Source organism: Pogoniulus pusillus, chromosome 16, assembly GCF_015220805.1.
Source record: "Pogoniulus pusillus isolate bPogPus1 chromosome 16, bPogPus1.pri, whole genome shotgun sequence".
NCBI lineage: Eukaryota > Metazoa > Chordata > Aves > Piciformes > Lybiidae > Pogoniulus > Pogoniulus pusillus.
In genome coordinates, this window is record NC_087279.1 from 16,922,715 (window position 1) to 16,930,124 (window position 7,410).

Consider the following 7,410-nt stretch of genomic DNA (forward strand, 5'->3'; position numbering starts at 1 on the left):
CGCCGCCACCGCAGCTCCGGGAGGCAGCGAAACGCGTCCCGGCGCCGCCGAGGCTGCCGCCGAGAGAGCAGGAGGCCGCGGGGCTGCGCAGCCACACCTGTGTCTGCGGCTGCTCCACCACACTGCGCAGCCACCTACTTAAGGCCAAGGTGTTAATGCACTGCATTGGCAACACCTGCGCTGGAGAGCCACCCAGAAAGGCAACAAGATTGGTCAAGCTCACCCTGTTTTGGGTCGGAAATTGCCTTTACAAGTAATCTGGTCCAATCTCCCTGCAGTCAGCAAAGACATCTTCAGCTAGATCAAGTTACTCACAACCCTGCCCAACCTGCCTTGGAATGTTTCCAGGGATGGAGCATCTATCACCTCTCTGGACTTTTGGAAAGCCTTTGATACGGTGCCCCACAACATCCTTCTCTTTAGGATGGAGAGAGAGGATTCCACGGGTGGACTGTCCAGTAAATAAAGAATTGGTTGGATGATCACATCCAGAGGATAGTGGTCAATGGGTTGCTGTCCAGATGGAGACAGGTGACAAGTGGTGACCTTTAGGGGTCTGTATCGGGTCCAGTGCTGTTCAACATCAATAACATAGACAGCAGAATTGAGTGCACCCTCAGCAAGTCTGCAGATGATACTGAGCTGAGTGGTGCAGTCAGTAAGACTGACAAATGGAATGCCATCCAGAAGGACCTGGATAGGCTTGAGAGGTGGGCTGAGGAGAATCTCATGAGGTTCAATAAGGCAAAATGCAAGGTCCTGCATCTAGATATGATAAAATACCAATACCAGCTGAGGGATGATGAAATTGAAAGCAGCCCTGAAGAACAAGACTTGGGGGTACCTGCTGAAACGAGTCCAGAAGAGGACCACTGAGATGATCAGATGGCTGGGGCACCTTGCATATGAAGACAGGCCAAAAAAATTGGGCTGTTCAGCCTGGAGAAGAGAAAGCTCCAAGGAGACCTTATAACCACATTTCAATATCTGAAGGGGACCTACAGGAAAGCTGGGGAAGGACAGTTTAAAAGAGCTTGTAGTGAAAGGACGAGAGGCAATGGTTTTAAACAGGTGCAGGGTAGATTTAGGTTGGACATAAGGAAAAAGTTCTTTACAATGAGACTGGAATAGGCTGCCCAGTGATGTGGTTGAGACCCTATCCCTGGAGACATTCAAAACCAGACTTGATGTGGCTCTGGGCAGCCTGATCTAGTTGGAGGTGTCCCTTCTGACTGCAAGAGAGTTGGACAAGATGCCCTTTGAGGATCCCTTCCAACACAATGCAATCTGTGAATCTACCACCTTTTTGGGCAACCTGTGCCAATGTTTCACCACGCTCAGTGTGAAAAAATTCTTCTTTATCTCTAGTCTGATTCTAATTTATTTTAAAACTATCCCCCTTTGCCCTGTCACAACAGGCCCTGCTAAAAAAACTATCTCCATCTTGCTTATAGGTCCCCTTCAGTACTGAAAAGGCCACAGAAAGGTCTCTCTATAACCTTCCCTTCTCCAGGTATCTCAGACATTCCTCACAAGAGAAGTGTTCCAGTCATCTGACCATTTTTATGACACAGACACAGCAATTCCATCACTTTTTGTACATTAAGCAGCCATGCCTGCAGGGATGAAAACCACCCAACCCCTCACAAACAGCCCTGACTCACCTCAACATCTGCTTACAGGTTTCCTTCACTGGATGGAAACCACACACAACCTCTTCCAGGCTTCTCCTCTAGGAGAGGCAATTAAGGCATTTAATTTGATGGCCACACACCCAACAGGTGGTAGCTCCTCCCCAGCTGTGGGCCTGAGGCTAATGAGGGCCGAGAGAAGGAAGAGCTCTGGGGCACTAGTGCCTTGCTTTCATCTTGCTCAATCTAATTAGCCTAGCTCAGCCCAATCACTGTCACAACACATCTTCATTCTGCCTACAAGGATACCCCCAGCCTAGTGCTGCTGGAAGCACAATACCAAGATTTTATTTCAAAGTCACAAGGGACATTGCAAATTCTCATGAAAAAAAATGGTCAAGATTTGTATCATTTGCACTCTTTATGCTTAACCACCAATGTTTGGGTTTGCACAATTAATTTTTCAGTAAAGCTATATTTATATTGTGCAGGATACTGCCTACAATATCTTATCTTTAAGGGATTAAGATTAATCAGGATTATTAAGTGATTAACAGCATTCCTTCAAAACAATACCTAGATAAATAAACCACAACCTAAGAGGTAGATGAGCAGTGGAGAGGCTTGAGAGTAGCTGAAGTACTAAAGGCAAGAACACATTTCACTAGATTGGATCACTTGGCTTTACTGATAACCCAGGAGGCATACAAGGCTAAATGCATTACCTAATGAATCTTAACACCTGCTCTGCATTTTCACTAGTATCAATATCACCAAGTTACAACAACAATAGTGTGTTATAGACCTTCTATGGGTGTACACATAGACTAAGCTTGCACTATAAAGATTTTTTTTTTCAGTGCTGTTGCTTTTTTGCTGTCCCCATACAGTAGAATCATACAATCATAGAAGCAACCAGGTTGGAAGAGACCTCCACGATCATCCAGTCCAACCTAGCACCCAGCCCTAGCCAGTCAATTAGACCATGGCACTAAGTGACTCAATCAGTCTTCAACACCTCCAGGGACAGTGACTCCACCACCTCCCTGGGCAGCCCATTCCAATGCCAATCACTCTCTCTGTGAAGAACTTCCTCCTAACATCCAGTCTAGACCTCCCCCAGCACAACTTGAGACTATGTCCCCTTGTTCTATTGCTGGTTGCCTGTAATACATACAGTATTTAGCATTCTCATCTCAATAACTAATGAATGAGCCAGAAATTTAAGATGACTTGCCTAAGGTTATTCTCAGCATCATGGATTTAGGTTTTAGGCTTTGAATCCACATATTAGGCTCTTGCTTACAAAGGAGGTTGCTTCATATAACAACTCCTACAGGAATGAGATTGCAGAGCTTTAAATCTGGGTACCAATTACCCCTCCTTTCCAAACACACAGAAGTCAAGATGACAGAATCAATGACTGGGTGACAAGGGAAGAAAAAAACAGCAGACACTCAGTGCTATTTAAGAGACAACTATCTCCCTAAAGTGAAGAAATGAACTCACAAGGAGTACTGCCAGTGCACTGAGCTAGCCTGGTTAATTGGCTTCTGGAGCAGAACAGTTCTGTTTGATGGCAGCTCTGTCATAGAGGCTGAATTAAGCATAATGTCACTTTTCAGACCAAGTTCCTAGGCTTTGAATAGCTTCCTGTTTAATCATAAAGCTCATGCACACTTCATTGCCCTGAAAGTCTCAATCTGTTATTATCAATGCATGCAAAGTATACATCCATTCCCATAAAAGGTCCTACAGTTATCCACACAGATATTCTTCTATCATGTTATCTATCATTTAATTATTTTTAGCATTAATTATTAGATGGATTGAGAAAGAAAAGGTTGGGGAAAAGTCTAATTCCAGCTTTGCATTCTGAATCCAGAATGGCACTATCCAGCAGCTCTCCCAAAGCATCTACCATTTTCAACAAGCTTTTGCAAAGTACAGAGGTCTAAATGTTCCCACAACTCTTGCAAAAACTAATAATAAGCTGACAGAGACACCCATTTCAGTGGCACACACAGTACAAGAAGCAAGAGTTCAGGTGTGACCCACATTGCTTGGGCTGCAAACTTACCAATTTAAAAAAAAAAAAAAAGGAAAAGAAAAAAGTGGGGAGGAAAAAAAAAGTTGGGGTTTGTTTGTTGTTTTTTGTTGTCTGGAGGGAAGAGATTTGAAGTTTTTTTAAATATATAACCTTATATTCCTAAGTGAAGTGCAAGAACGAGGGGTGTCAGGAATAAGCATGGGGGTTTGTTCTTTGTTTACTTCCTTTACACATGCAAAAATCCTTGTTCTTTAGAGCTCTCCCTCCCCAGACTGGGAAGACAGTTGTCCTTGTGTAGCAGGAAGGGGAGGAAAAAAAATCAAACCACCATGTAAATGTGCTGCAGTGTTGACAGTTTTGTTGTTACCACTCACAACACACCTCTGTCTCCCTGAATTTAGAGCCTGTGGATCTGATTTTGCAACGTGCTACTCTAATGCTTTGCAAGATCAGGCTGCTCATGGTACCTGTGAAATGAATGCACTTACACCTCCAGTATCCTGGAGAAAAAAAACTTGATAGAGTCATAAGCACTTTTATCCAGGGTTTAGAGGGGTCTGTTCTGTTAGCTTACAAAGCTTTAGAATCAGTTACAGATTTGGAAATTAAGACATGGCATTCAGGAAGATTTATCACTCCTGTGGCTTTGATGATCAGTAGGAAAAACCTTTTGCCTTCATCTGGAGAAAATACAACAGAACAACCACATATGCACATACAGACACCTCGATATTACTAAGCTGTAGAGGGCAAGATGGAAAAATGAAAGAATCCCAATCCCAACTTCTCCAGATTTATCTGTATCCCTCACGAAGCAAGCAGTTTGTAGCATTTAGCTGTTTTCCTTGATTTCCCCTTAATACACCGTTTCCCTTCCCAGCTGCTCTCCCCTGCACTGAATTTCTTCCTTAAAAAGTGTTCACTTCAATTGCCAAAGTTTATGGACTCATGGGAGAAAGGGCAGGAAGTCAGACTTTTGGGATGGGGTAAAAATGTAAAGGTCATTCACGCACTCACACACATACTCTCTCTCACTCCAAAAATAATACACTATTTGACAGTTTCAGGATTCAGCATGTCCCATTGAAATTTGAAAGCTTATGTGAAACTAGGCCACGTCCTGTAACCTCAAACATTTAGTCTAGGAAAACAGCTCTCAAGTCTCCAGCTCCCACATCGGGTATCGCATGACGTCTGTGCCACATAGGAGACCTCAAACGGGAGGGGGCAAAAGAAATGTTGGTAAAATGAGTTGATTAAACCTGAGGAATAACAGTTCAGACTGTTAGTGACAGGTATTTTTTTTTCTGGTTAACTGGCTAGTGAAATACAAAATTCTACTCAAAGAATCTATAACAGGAGATGGGCAGAACGCTTGAACAGCCTACTTATGGTCCATGTGGTGGCATGGGCAGAGGAGAAAGATGACCCAAATCATTTTACCCTTCTCTTCTCATGTCTCAACTATTTAAAAATCACAAAAATCATATTATGGTTGAGGTTCAGTATTTCCTCATACTGATGTATCACTACCCATCAGCTATCAATTCTTAAAGATAATCTAAGCTATTTAAATTCAGTTCTAATATTTCCAGTAGTTCCATTTGTACTCACTCTTTCTGGGGAATAAACTAATCCTGTGTGGTCTAAAGGATTATTGTTTATTTTCCCTCACCCAAGTGTACTCTTCTCCCCCTCTTCAACTGAAATTTCAGTACAATGCTCAAAGAACATATGGAATGAGTAAAACAATCAATACAATGAGCTATGCCCAACCATGCATAACTTAGGGATAATTGTAAAGCTTGTTAAGTAAAACTAACCTGAGTAAATAAGAGAGACAAGCTAGCCTCACATCTGTCAAGCAAACAATTATTTGCTAGGTCTTTATTACACTGAAATATCATCTTCTACTGCAAATTCAGATCCAAATATTTTTTGCAACATTTTCTGCAGGTTGACACTAAAACTGTACCTTCATCACAGCAAGCAGGTTTTCTCTACTGAACAGCAACGGTCACTTGCAGACTGAAGTTCTAGGCTCTACTCCACTTCTATTTTGAGACATGATATTTCTGTAGACAAACAATTAACACTTCTGTTGTTACCCATTTTTATAAAGAAAAAGAATTAATATTTCTGAAGTTAAAGAACTTTATGTAGCATATCTGATTTTTACATAGGAATATTTCTATCTTTATTCTAGGCTATAATGAAGATTAACAACCATTCACTGTTCCTGCCATTTACACTCTCATATATTGACTTTCACCAGGAATAAACAGGCAAATATTAGTTTTGAAATGCCATAATCTCAAGCATAGGCCTACCTGAAACATCAAACAAGGTAAAAAGGAGACATATCTCTGTGTAAGCTAACAGATTTCACCCATTGCTAGCCCTTCTTAAAAGAATGGCCATAACTACCCTGGACCTCTCGTTAACAATATCGCTGCCTTCAGAGCAGCAAGAAGACTTGCTAATTACTCTTTCAGAACTGGCAGAAAGTTGAACTCTGACCAGACTTACCCACAAGACTAGAGGCAGTGTAATGCACTAGAGAAATCAAAGTTGTATATTTGCTCTTTTACAGAGAAAAAAGCCTGCATTTCAGACCCCATTAGGCATTTGTATCCTGTGACTAATATGGCCCTGAGAGGACACACAGAGTCCAAGAGTATATACACTTTTAAAAGTATTTAAAGGATAGCTCATATTTAATTCAAAACTCCTTGGCTAAACAGCCTGAATAACAGGATACCTTTACAAAGGTGTTGAACTACATATGTATGCAATTATGTTGTAATTACAATTGTAAACTAGATTATGTAAATACAAACTGACAGAGCAATTAACAGAAAAAGAAAGCAATGCATAGCAAAGTCTTCTCTTTGCTGAATTGACATAACAAAAAAAACAGTTCTTTAAAAAGCAAAGAAAGCAAACAAAAAAAAAAAAAACCCAAACAAAAAAAACCAAACCATGCACATTTGGGCACTGGGCTCCTGCAGATTGAGGCATGTGATGGTTTGGGAGTTACCTGCTCCCCACACTCTTATGAAATCACCCAGACTAGACTCAGCCAGCTGGAAGTTAAAGAATGAAGCTTGACATTCACAGCTTAGCACAATTTACAAGCAGGTATTTACAACTTAGCCTGGAGAAGAGGAGGCTCAGGGGTGACCTCATTGCTGCCTACAACTACCTGAAGGGACATTGTAGCTAGGTGGGGTGGCCTCTTCTCCCAGGCAACCAGCAATAGAACAAGGGGACACAGTCTCAAGTTGTGCTGGGGTAGGTCTAGGCTGGATATTAGGAAGAAGCTCTTCACAGAGAGAGTGATTTCCCATTGGAATGGGCTGCCCAGGGAGGTGGTGGAGGCACCGTCCCTGGAGGTGTTCAAGCAAAGCCTGGATGAGGCACTCGGTGCCATGGTCTAGTTGACTGGGTGGATCTGGGTGATAGGTTGGACTGGATGATCTTGGAGGTCTCTTCCAACCTGGTTGATTCTATGATTCTATGAATATATTACAAATATATACAGCTATATACAGAAATATGTAAGCTAAATGTAATACAGAAACACAACACCCCTCCCAGAAAGCAGAGTCCCCAGCAGGGGCTCACAACTACCTTTCCACCTTCTTTCTACCCCTCTACCTTATTCCAGAGCCTGCCTTACGTGCAAGGGGAGTTTGGAGGATCAGCAAGGGAGGTTAGAAGCAGAAG

General features: G+C 42.2%; 1 long non-coding RNA gene across 1 annotated transcript in view; it reads right to left on the minus strand.

Annotated features, from left to right (window-relative positions):
- Positions 1 to 5,572: 5,572 nt before the first annotated feature.
- LOC135182562 (uncharacterized) overlaps positions 5,573 to 7,410 on the minus strand; it is a 39,107-nt gene continuing 37,269 nt past the window's right edge. Inside the window, exon 4 of the long non-coding RNA XR_010305244.1 lies at positions 5,573 to 5,756. This is a non-coding gene — a long non-coding RNA (uncharacterized LOC135182562). The remainder of the gene's footprint in view (positions 5,757 to 7,410) is intronic.